The sequence below is a fragment of the Ochotona princeps genome, chromosome 2 (genome assembly GCF_030435755.1).
Source record: "Ochotona princeps isolate mOchPri1 chromosome 2, mOchPri1.hap1, whole genome shotgun sequence".
Classification (NCBI taxonomy): Eukaryota; Metazoa; Chordata; class Mammalia; order Lagomorpha; family Ochotonidae; genus Ochotona; species Ochotona princeps.
In genome coordinates this window covers 121607092-121619397 of record NC_080833.1, presented here as the reverse complement: position 1 = coordinate 121619397, position 12306 = coordinate 121607092, and the positions used below count along the sequence as shown (strand labels likewise).

The following is a 12306-nucleotide window of genomic DNA, read 5'->3' as shown; positions in this document are numbered from 1 at the left end:
CTTTGTGAGGAGACTTCTGGCCATGATTGAGATTCATATTGTCCCAATTTGTCTTTTCTCTGCTCTACTTGCACTTTTAAAGACGTGTGCAGGCCCGGCAGCATGGCCTAGCGGCTAAAGTCCTCATCTTGAACACACCGGGATCCCATATGGGCACCGGTTCTAATCCCGGCAGCTCCACTTCCCATCCAGCTCACTGCTTGTGGCCTGGGAAAGCAGTTGAGGACGACCCAATGCTTTGGGACCCTGAACCCGCATGGAAGACCCAGAAGAGGTTCCTGGTTCCCGGCATCGGATCGGCGCGCACCGGCCCGTTGCGGCTCACTTGGGGAGTGAATCATCGGATGGAAATCTTCCTCTCTCTCCTCCTCCTCTCTGTATATCTGACTTTGTAATAAAATAAAAAATAAATCTTAAAAAAAAAAAAAGACATGTACAATTTTGGAAAAGAAAGGCTCCAAGACCCTCATCCATCAGTTCAATCCGTGTGAGTGTTGCTAAAACTCAGAGTCACAGAAGACAGAGCCGAGACTCCGAGACTAAGGAAACAGTAGCACCAGGTGTGAGCGCCATACCACCACCCTGCAGGGCCTCTCTGTGCACCACACCCCTTCATTGTCAAGATCGCCCTGTCGTTGGCATTTCCAGCCCCACTTTTCTCCTTCCCAACAACCCAGCTGCCTGCTTAAGCCTGGAGTGTTTCGCATCTGTACTCTGCTGCCATTTTTCCAGCCGTTTCAGATATATTACATTGCTTGAACTCCAACGAACCCTGTCTGATAGAGCAGGGCAGACATTATGTGCATACTTCAGAGGAAGCAATTGAGAAACAAAAGGCAATGGTTTGTCTGAGCATGTAATTCACCGGCATTGAGACTTGCACACTGAGCTAGCACAGCAAGTGCTCCAGCCCAGACACTCTGGAGAAAAGCCCCAGCACCCACAGGCAGAATGGCCCCAAGCTCAGACCTGCACTCCACTGGGCCCTGCCATTCCTCAGGGCCATCCCTGGAAAGCCACAGGATGGTTGACTCGCTCAGCTGATCACAGGAGGAGCCTGCCCTGGGGATCCTCAGACACCTTCCGTGGAAACTCAAATGACTGGAAAGGAACCTGAGATTTCAGAAGACAACTGGAATATCTGAGAGAGTGCTCCAACAGCACAGCTACATTTAGAAAATGGTGCTAAGGACCTGGCACGGCAGCATGGCCTAGTGGCTAAAGTCCTCGCCTTGAACACGCCGGGATCCCATACGGGCACCAGTTCTGATCCCGACAGCCCTGTTTCCCATCCAGCTCCCTGCTTGTGGCCTGGGAAAGCAGTCGAGGAAAGCCCAAAGCCTTGGGATCCTGCACCCCCCATGGGAGACCTGGAGGAAGAGGCTCCAGGTTCCTGGCTTCAGATCAGTGCAGCACCAGCCATTGCGGTCACTTCGGGAGTGAATCATCCGACGGAGGATCTTCCTCTGTCTCTCCTCCTTTCTGTGTGTGTGACTTTGCAATAAAAATAAATAAATCTTTTTTTAAAATAAAAAGGAAAGAAAACGGTGCCAAGTACGTGTAACTAATTTTACACTTACTTGTTCCTCACCCTGATTCCCTTTGCTACTATCATACACTATCCACCCACCCTCTTTCAGCTTCAATGAAAATTTTTCATTATACGAATTATTTTGCTAATACTTATGTTAACTGTAAATTACATAACTATAATTTTAAAATTCATTAAGTTGTAACTTCATGTACACGATTCTGAGAAACGACTTCATAAGTCATCCTGTAGACTAAGCGGGAATGATTAATCAGAGGAAACAACATGATACTTTTTTTTCAAGATTTATGTATTTATTTGAAAGCCAGAGGAACAGAAAGGGAGAGTTCTTCCATCCACTGATTCAATCACCAAATGTCCTCAATGGCCACTGCTAGACCAGCCCAAGTCAGGAACCTAGAACTCCATCCTGGTCTCCCATGTGGGTTGCAGGGTTGGGAGCATGTGAACAATCTTCTAGTATCTTCTCAAGCCAATGAGCAGGACACCAATGGGAAGCAGAGTAGCTGAGACTCAAAACAATGTTGCAAGTGGCAACTTAACCCACTGGGCCACAATGCCAGAGCTGAGAAGGATATATTTTAATCCAAACTCACAATATATCATGGTTTTATTTATTTAAGAGTTATTTTATTTTTATCACAAAGTCAAATACACAGAGAGGAGGAGAGACAGAGAGGAAGATCTTCCGTCCGATGTTTCCTGCCCAAGTGACCACAATGGCCAGTGCTGCGCCAATCCAAAGCCAGGAGCCAGGAACTTCTTCCAGGTTTCCCATGCTGGTGCAGGATCCCAAGGCCTTGGGCCGTCTCAGCTGCTTTCCCAGGCCACAAGCAGGGAGCTGAATGGAAAGTGGAGCTGCCGGGATCAGAACTGGTGCCCATATTGGATCCTGGCATGTTTAAGGCAAGGACTTCAGCTGCTAGGCCACCGTGCCGGGCCCTATCATGGTTTTAAAAAGAAGAAATCCTGTGTTTTGCAACCAAATGGATACAACTGGAGATCTTCATGCTTACTGAGATAAACCAAACCCAAAGGACAAATATAATGTTTCCGTAATTATACTGTAAACTTTAGCTGTAACCCAGAAAAACCAGTATATCCAATGAAACTTACATCTGAGTTGATTGTTTTTTGTAACCCTTGTCTAAACCCCTGTGAAACAGTGCTCTATCTACCTCTTACTGAGAGAGCTCTGTGATTATAAAGTAAACAGAAAGTGTGTAATCACAGAAAATTAACAAGAAAAAAAGGAAAGAAATGAAAGAAGAAGTGGCATGAGGAGGAAGTATCATTGTATCCTTAGAGTTATACCTCTGAAATAAATGAATTCTGTTAGTTGTATATAATATAACACTCAAAAGCTAAATTGTATATGTGTGTGTGTTTGATATATATATCATGGCTTTCCAAAAACTGATGCTCATCAAAAATGCCAAGTTTCTCCTTATGTGACTCTTTGGAGCCACTCCTTGGGCCTGCACAGTTTTCTTTCTTTCTCATCTGTGGGACACTGTTCATGGCTACATGAAACATACATTTTTCATGATATCTTCACCCATTTACTTAAATTTGACCTCACTCTCAGGATCGGCTGATAAACAGAGCAAAGCCAGCTGGCTCTTGTCTAAAATACCACCATTTCTCCTCTAATAGAACCAAAGGCAAAAACTACTTCACAGGAAAGGACAAAAAGAAGAAAGCATTTTTAGTATCAGCACCCAGACTTTCATGGGGAATCTTGCAAGGAGAACGGTGATGCCAGAATTAGTGGTATGGATGAGTAAAATTTTAAGATTAAAATATCCATGTTTTGGGTCTACGTAGGACATCCATCTATCCTCAACTTTGCCATCTCTTTCCACAGGTCCTCTCTATCCGCATATCTGTAGCTCCAATGAGGGATAATTTCTTTATAAAGTTCTAAAAATGCAGAGTCATAAAATATCCACACTGAATAGGACCCTTCATCTTGTAGGCACCTGTGTTCCTTTGTCAATCCACACCTGCTGTGGTTAGAGTATGGTCCCCAAAAGTTCCTGTGTTGAAAGCTTTTGTTATATTTACTTGGAAAAGCAGAGATGGGGAAAGACAAAGCTCTCCAACCTGCTGGTTCACTCCACAACCTGGACTGGGCCAGATCCAAGCCTTCACCAGGAACTCATTCTATATCCCTCACGAGATTGGCAACAATCCAATTGCTTGAGTCTCCAAGCAAGCTAGAATCAGGAATGGAACCTGGGCTCTCCACTACAGAGTGTGGTTATCCCAAGATCTGTATCAACCAATTCATCAAATGCCCACCAGTCCACTTTGTCCTCCCAAGTCCAGGAAGTCCTCAGTGCTGAGGGCTGAAGGTTTTTGAATCATGGCAGGTAGAGCCCTCATGAGTGGATTCATACCTCTCTCACGAGAAGGAGCTGGCTAGGGCAGTAGTTTGCTCCTTTTCTCTCACACACTCCTTCTTCACTATTCCAACCTCCACCATGTTACAAAGTAGCACAAAGTCATTAGCAGAAACCCCATCTTGGTCTTTCTACCCATGGGCATAATAAACCCTTATAAATTACTCAACCTGTGGTATTTGTCTACAATAACAGAAAATAGACTAAATCAATACCTTAGATTTTAAACAGGTAAAAGAAGACATGTCCCAGAGAACTTAGAACTTTTCAGATCTTCCCAATATGACTTGAAAACTAAGCAACTTGTCCAGTAGTTCAGTTTCACAGTTGAGCAAATCGAGGTCCTAAAGGTGACATCAGGTCCAAGGTCACACAGCTGCCAGCAAAATCATAGCCTCTCAACTTCTAGCACCTTCTCCAGTGCCATTTTGGATCTACTCATGTTAATTTCACGGTCTTTCATGAACTGCTTGGATGATTTGCCACTTGGAGACCTCACACTGTTCTGACCCCTATCATAACCCTGAAAAACAGGCCAGGTGCCTATTCTATCCACATCTTGTCTACCTGCCTCCTGATTAGAAGCTTAGAATTGGGGATTAAGATGTTAAATGGCCAGCTGAACTGTGTAAGCAATCATTCATAAATAACAAAAGTCAATTACATTTGATCCTCACATGGTCTCCCTTGAATACTTAAGTAACAGGCCTGTAATTCCTTTGTCACTGGAAACAGAGCTGACATCAAAGTTTGCAGGGCTCTGAAGTGAGCAAGGCCACGTTCCCGTGGGAACTCTAAGGCCACTTCCCTCAGAGACCATCTGTGGAGCACCCGTCATGCCCTGTGCCTTGCATGGGCGATGCATCAGATTCAGTCTCCTGTCCTGGCCCGTGGGGACCTGGTCTGAGTATGGCTGGACACATTTGGTTAAAACTAAGTCTCTACTTGGTTCCTTAATTCTAATCCAACTTTCCTTATGGCCATGTGATGGTTCCTGCACCTCCAAACTTGGATTGACACCATGCCATGGGGATTGGGGAGGAGATACATGAATCCAGATGCAAGGAGGGCCAGTCCTGGCCAGATTTCAGCTTCTTTTCCACTCTTTCAGCCCTCCCTTCTCTCGTTTCTGCAAGCGCCTACCCAACAACCCACACCCCACATCCACTGCCTTCTGGCTCCCAATCTCACTTTTGCCCTCACTTTCACTTTCCCTATACTCTCAAAAATGCATGACGTATGTGTTTAATCGAATTTCCCAACATCTCATAGTCCCCATTTCTGGATGCATAAAAATATTCACTTAATACAATTGTAGAAACAGTTAACTAACAAGTAAACAGTTAAATAACAAGTAAAAGGTACACGACACTAAACAGTTCTCTAAACAACATCTGTTGTATCTTCTTATTTCTGTTTTGAGTGTTACCTTTAATACCTTTCCCTAGGACATTTTCATTCAATGGGATACAAAGATCTTTTAAATACAATGGATTAGATTTCTAACAGACCTTCAAACCAGGAGAAAAACAGTGGACTAGGGCCTTTCGTGACACCCCTCAAATCTCTCCTTGCTGGTAGCACCCACTGGGAATGCAGAGGCTTGTCTGCATTCCTGAGCCTGCTTCCGGATTCACATCACATCACTGTTTCACACTGAAGGCCCACATGGTCCCTGCAGCATGGTGCGGAGGCAAGAGGTACCCGGGCTCCTGCGAGAGCAGGGGAAACAGGCAGATGCTTGGTTTTGACTGCAATCACCGTGGAGGCTCAGGGCCTCCCTCGCTGGCAGCTACCTCTGCTTGGCTCTCTTTCTGAGAATCCTAGGATAACCCAAGGTCAAGCGCCCTGGGCCTCCTGGGAGGTTTTAATGAGGCCAGCAGCACAGACTGCAGTAGCAAATGTCAGCATGAAACTGTTTTCAGCTCTGGGGGAAGCAGCATGACTCAGCAAACTCCGACCTAAGTGCTTCTAATTTTCATCCCCTCCTCTCCATCCCTGCACTGGCCTCCTCCGCCACACTCTCTTGATCACTCCTAACATTGATTCAGTGCTGTTTACATGCCAGGCAACATTTCCTTAGATTTTATTTTCGTATCCAATTCCTCGTTTAAAAAAACATCTCAAAATAATTGTATCTGTAGAAATGATTTCGTTTTACGTATCAAAGGATGCTCACAGAAATTTGCTTCTCCGTGCTTTCTTTTGTTCCTTGCAGCTTTCTCACTGTGTCTACCCGGAACAAATACCAATCAGGGTCCCTGCTATGAGTCTCCACCCACCTGCTATCCACCTACAAGAATTTCCTCTTAAAACATGAATCCTACTATGACACTCATCTATTGAAAATCCTTCATGATGCCTCATTATGTCTAGCGGGGGAAAAAAACTAGTCTCTCTAAACCAGAATGTTTGAATTTTCCCATCCAGTCCTCCTCTCATCTCCCTCCCACATACTCAAGCTGCTCACTGTTCATCAAAGGCTCTCTGCTTCTGCACCCTGCCCCCTTTACACACACCACCCTTCCTGGTTGAATGTGGTTTCCCCTTCCCTTCCTGGAAACATGTCTTCCTAGCTGAAGGCTTAGCTCAGTGTCACCTCTTCTGTGAAGACTTCCTGAAGTCCCACCAACCGTTCTCTCTCTCCCTCTCGATGCCTGAATGCACATCCCATTCTTGTCACTGACCTGTTAGTGCATCAGATCGTATGCAATGACTTGTGGGGAGGCCAGCTGTCCTGCTCAGATGAAGAACTCTCCCACAGCAGGTTTGTTCTCCAACTTTACTACACTGTCTACAGCACAGTCTAGAAGGGGTGATTTATTCAATGTGTGCTGCACAAGTAGGTGGGAAATCATTCATGCATGTATTCCATTAATCATCAATGATGTGCCAGGACTATACTAGAGTCCAGGAAGACGTAGATGAACAAAAGTTGGAGTTCCCTGAGGTGTTCCTGCTTTAGCCTAATGCTTGCATAATCAACAACTTCTATTGCTTTTCTTCTTGACTGCCTTTCCTGAAAACAAACAGAAACTGCAGAGTCTGTAAAATGCCACCTAATTCCATCCTAGTTAGCCTGGACACAACTGTCATCCATTTAACTGCCATCTTGCTTGCAAAGAAAAGTGATTGTCAAGTCAAACTCACAGTTTGAACAAATAACCAAAGTTAGATGGCATCCCAACTCCATCAGAGTGTTGGTTCATTAAGTTCTATGAATTCAATTAGTTTTCTAGATTAATCATGGTTTAATTGACCAAACTCTGCTGACAGGAAAGTGTTGAGACTTAAGACTGTGATTTTGGGAAAGACACAAGCCATAGCATTCACCTTTGTCATTTCATTAGATCCCAGTGGCAATCTTGGCTCTCAGCCTGCTCTGAATGATTGTATCTCCAACAGTACACAACTCAGATCTCTCAGTTTTTCCCCAACGTAAGTGGGTTTTATTTAAACAATATGATAAGAACACAAGAAACATCTTCTGGTCTAGGCCCTTACCTCTTCACACAGCGCTTTCTGGAACCACAAAGTGACCCTACAATTGAGACAGCAAGAGCAAACCCAGCGTGATGGCTCAGTAGCTATGTCCTTACCTTACAAGCACCAGGATCCCACGTGGGCACCAGTTCGTGTTCCTCCCCCTTCCCGTTTAGCTCTCTGATTATCGCCAACAAAAACAGTACAGGATGGCCCAAAGTCTTAGGACTTGCACCCATATGGGAGACCCAGTATAAGCTCCTGGTTTCAGATCACCCCAACTCCGGTGGTTGCGGCGATTTGGGGAGTGAACCAGCAGATAGAAAATTTTTATCTATCTCCTTCTCTCTGTAAATCTGATCTGCCTTTTCAACAAAAGTAAATAAACCTTAAAAAAAAAAAAGTGCAGTAGCCTAGTGCCTAAAGTCCTTGCCTTGCACGCACCAGGATCCCATATATGTACCAGTTCATGTCCCGGCAGGCCCTGTTTCCCATCCAACTTCCTGCTTGTGGTCTGGGAAAGCAGTCAAAGACAGCCAAAGCCTTGGGACCCCACATGAGAGACCTGGGGGAGGCTTCTGGCTACTGGCTTCAGATCAACTCAGCTCTGGCCATTACAGCCACCTTGGGAGTGAATCGACAGACAGAAAATCTTCCTGTCTCTCTTCCTCTGTATATCTGACTTCCCAATTTCAAAAAGTAAATGAATATTTTAAAAATGTATATAGCAAGAGCTGGAAGGCAACGTGGAGACCATCTTGTCTAAAACCCTTGTTCTATAGATAAAGGGAAAGAGGCCCAGAGAAGGCTTGACTGACTCACCCAAGGCCATTAAACTTCCTAATCTCAATGGCAACCAACAGCTCCCATTTATGTATTGCCATGTATAACAGCTGATTAACCAGCAGCATGAGGCAGAGGCTGAGAAACTTAAGTGTCACATTTGGCAAAACATAAATTTGTGTTCAGAGATATCAAAGCAGCCTAAGCTGAGGAAACAGATCCCCAAAAGAAGAGAAGTCCAGAGATGGAATTTTGAATTCTTCGAAGTTCTTGCTCTCTAGGAGTTGCTGATTTGTAAGGGGTAAGCAGAAACCATGAAGTCAAGACGTTAAGATGAAAGGCAAAGACCAGAAGTCGTGGAGTCAACTGCACCCACCATGAAAATAACCTGGGAAACAAGGTTTTTGGCTGGGATACTTGGTTTTGGCTTTCTATTGCAACAAATTACTATAAATTTAACACCTAAAACAACACATGAGGTTAGAAATCTGACAAAGATCTCACTGAGAGGAAATATCACCATGTTGCATGTCTCCTGAAACTCCCAGAATCGGTTTCCTTGCCTTTTCCGGTCTGTATAAGCTGCTGGTAGTTCTTGGCTGCAGCCCTCATCCTCTGTCTTCAAGGCCAACAACAGCGTGGGAGTGTTTCTCAAGGCCTATCACTTTGAATTCCTCTTCGGCCTCTTCCTCCCTCTTGAGAGGGAAAGGGGTGTAGAGGTAGAAACAGAGAGAGCTGGTTTATTCCCCATCCCCAGGTACCTACAATGACCAGGACTGGGTGCAAGCTGAAGACAAGGCCTCCCACCCCTCACAGTTGCCTCCCAGAGTCTCAATTAGCAAGAAACCAGAAGTGGTTGATCTTCCAGTGTGGGATGTGGGTATCTTAACTACTTAGTATTATGCCAGACACGCATTGCGCTCTTCCACTTTTAAGGATCCTTTGTAATTACATTAGGACCACTCTGAAAATCCAAGCACTCTCCCTCGTGTAAGGTCCTTGGGTGAGCACATTTAAACCCTTTGGCCATGAAAACTATGGTAGTCACAGATTTTAGACATGAGGATATTCAACAAACAACACCCTTAAAGAGCTATTGTTCAACAAGCACACCCTTACAGAGCTATCCCCAAGAAACAGAATTGAACGAGATAGGCAAGTTCACACAGAACGGAAGCACATATCAGTCATCCTTGCACAGGGGTCATGCTAATCCTCTCTGTATTTTTCCAGTTTTTAGTATCTGTGCTGTCAAAGTCACTGCAGAAACACATCTCTGAATTATCTCAATCCCAAATAAGATTAAGGTGGTATGTCCCAAGAATAATAGGCTAGCCAAAACACATATAGATTCTCTCTGGAGAAAGAGTCGTACAAAGCTTTACAACTTACCGTATAAAATTTCTAGCATTCAACCAAAGATTACCAGATATTTCTATATACAAGGTCAAATGACCCCTTGATTTCTGCTTCCCCCACTACACTGCAAGCCCACCAAACAACAAGACTGGATAGCCAGTGTCTATGCCTGCAAGTGCAGGTCAAACTCTGGTGTGTGACAGCTGTGCTACAAGAGACATGAAACAATGACTCCAACACTCAGGTGCTTGCACTGCAAGAAGCAAGAGTCCCAAGGAGCCAGGCTTGAACAGATTTCCTGGCCAATTCCCAAATTCTATGCTTCCTGCCAAGGGGTCACACCTCACAATAAATCAACCTAAAAAATAATAACAAGAAAGAAGAAAGAAAATCAAATTGCTAATGATGCTGACAGTTTTTTACACTCAGGGCAGTCAGGGTGAGTGAACCATCTTAGGGAAAGGAGATCAGCATTCCTGAATTGACTCCTGACTTCTTGTGGTTAAAGCTCATCAGAACTTTAATCCTTGGGGCTGGCCTGTGGGATAGCTGGCAAAGCCACCACCTGCAGCATCAGAATCCCTATGGGTGTTGACTCGAGGTCCAGCAGCTCCACTTCCAATCCAACTCCCTGCTAATGACCTGGAAAGACAACAGAAGAGGAGCCAGAGTGCTTGGACCCCCCACCACCCACATGGGAGATGTGGAAGAAACTCAAGTCTTGGCTTTGACCCGATCCAGCCCTGGGTCCTTGCAGAAACCTGAGAAATAAACAGTAACTGAGATCTCTCTTTCTCTCTCTCTCTCTCTCTCTCTGTCCTCTTTTTCCCTCCCTCTCCCACTGTAGCTCTGACATTCAAATAAATAAATCTCTTACTATTGAAAAGAACTTCAATCCCCTCTACCCCTGTTTAATTTGAATTTTTAAAAGATATTTCTGTTCAACCTCGTTCTTCCAGCACCTTTCCAGGAAAGTCACTAAGGAAGGAGAGAAGTGGAGTACCAGCTCCGTTCCCCTCACCCAGCCGTTTGCCTGAATGAGCCTGCCCAGGCAAGGCCGTGCCAGGCTGCTGCAGGAGAAGCCTTTGTTCAATTCATCTGCCTGTAGATGCTTATTTTATTTTTAATTTGCGCAAAGGCATAGCATGTGCTAATGTCATTCGTAGACTAAGAATGTTTCTGAATATCTATCATATCATTCAGCTTCTGATTGCGTGCCAGCCGGTTGCCACTTTCGTGTTGCTCATTCCTTAAACCTCTACAGAGCACTGGATCCTGATGCTCGGTGGTGTCAGTCAACTGGGTCAAGATCGCACAACCAGGAGGAGGGGGCGCCGGGGTCAGCCAATGCAAACACAGATGGCTGTTCCTCAAGGCTGTGTCTAAACTCCTGGACCACACTGGGGAAGGTGAGTAGCTGAGCATGTCCGAGCTTTGCGTGGGGCTTTTCCTGTTCTCGACCATACTGGCACCTAAGGGTGCCCACCTCTGTAATATTTGCAGAACCTTGCACTTCTAGAGCAGAACAACTGAATTCTAAGAAAGGTTTCACATAAACCAGGTGAAAGCAAAGAGCACTGCGAAAGGGCAACCAGCCACTTCCTCTTCCTAGAGACAAAGTTTTTTGTGTGAAAAGAAAGAGCTCCTGATGCCTCACAAGGCTCGCGGCTTCTGCCAACACCAGCCACTCCTCCCTTGGGCCGCATCCGCCTTCGGATGGCAGGAAAACGGGATCATCTCTTCTGGTGATTAAGTTGCTTTGGGGGGCGGGGAGGACAGTAAGATTCATTTTTAGCTCCTAGTCAGCAGAGAGAGCTCTGAAGTCCCGCGCCTGCGCCCAGAGCATCCGGATCAGGTGACGTTACCAAGGCAACCGCACCGCTGCTGACGTCAGGAGGGAGGACACCTCCGCAGGAAAACGCCCGCGCCCAGGCTGGACTGGCTGGAGGCCTCCCTGGCGCTGTCACCTGAGCTTCTCCAAAACTCCCACAACTGTCCTCCCGCCCCCACTGGAAGGAAAGGGAGCTGCCATTATTAAAAATTTCATGTCTGCCTAGTCACCTTGGGGCCAAAGCTGCAAAAGATCGGGATGGGGAGGGATGGTGTGACACCTATTGTGGACGGCACCTATTGCAAATCTAGCTGTGACATTAAAGGAAAGACAAAAATGGACAGCAGAGAGAGATCGGGGAAGCAAATCTGATCCCCCCTCAAGCCTCAACAAATACAATCCCTGAGCAGATCTAATTGTTCAATAGAATGTAAGGATTTCTCTTCCACACATTGGAAAGGGCAACCAGTAGGTGGGCCTGGGGGCAGGGACCAACACCACCCCGGGCTCCCCTTCCAGGAAGCCTGGACTGTTGTTCCAGTAACCCACGCGCTAGTTGTTGGATGCTGTTTGCATGTCTACCAAGGGTTCGCATGTGGACATTTAATTCCCATCTGTAGTGTACAGATCGATTTTGGGGGGATTTATAAGTCACATAGACACACACTCGCATGCACACGCACACACATACTCCATGGCTTCACATGTGGCCCTGCACCCCCGTGACCTTGACTCTGCCGACAAGAAGGTCATCATTATGTGGACCCTCCACCCCGGACCTCACACATGTGAGCTCAGTAAACCCCTTTATCAGTGGAGCTTACCCCAGGAAGTGTCATGACAAGCACAGCAGCGTGACCAGTTCCTCCCACTAGAAGCAATGAAAGAAGTCA

The 12306-nt window shown here is 45.8% G+C and overlaps 1 pseudogene; it reads right to left on the bottom strand.

Moving 5' to 3' along the window:
- Window positions 1–9388: 9388 nt before the first annotated feature.
- Window positions 9389–9484, bottom strand: LOC118758710 (U6 spliceosomal RNA; annotated as a pseudogene).
- Window positions 9485–12306: the final 2822 nt, after the last annotated feature.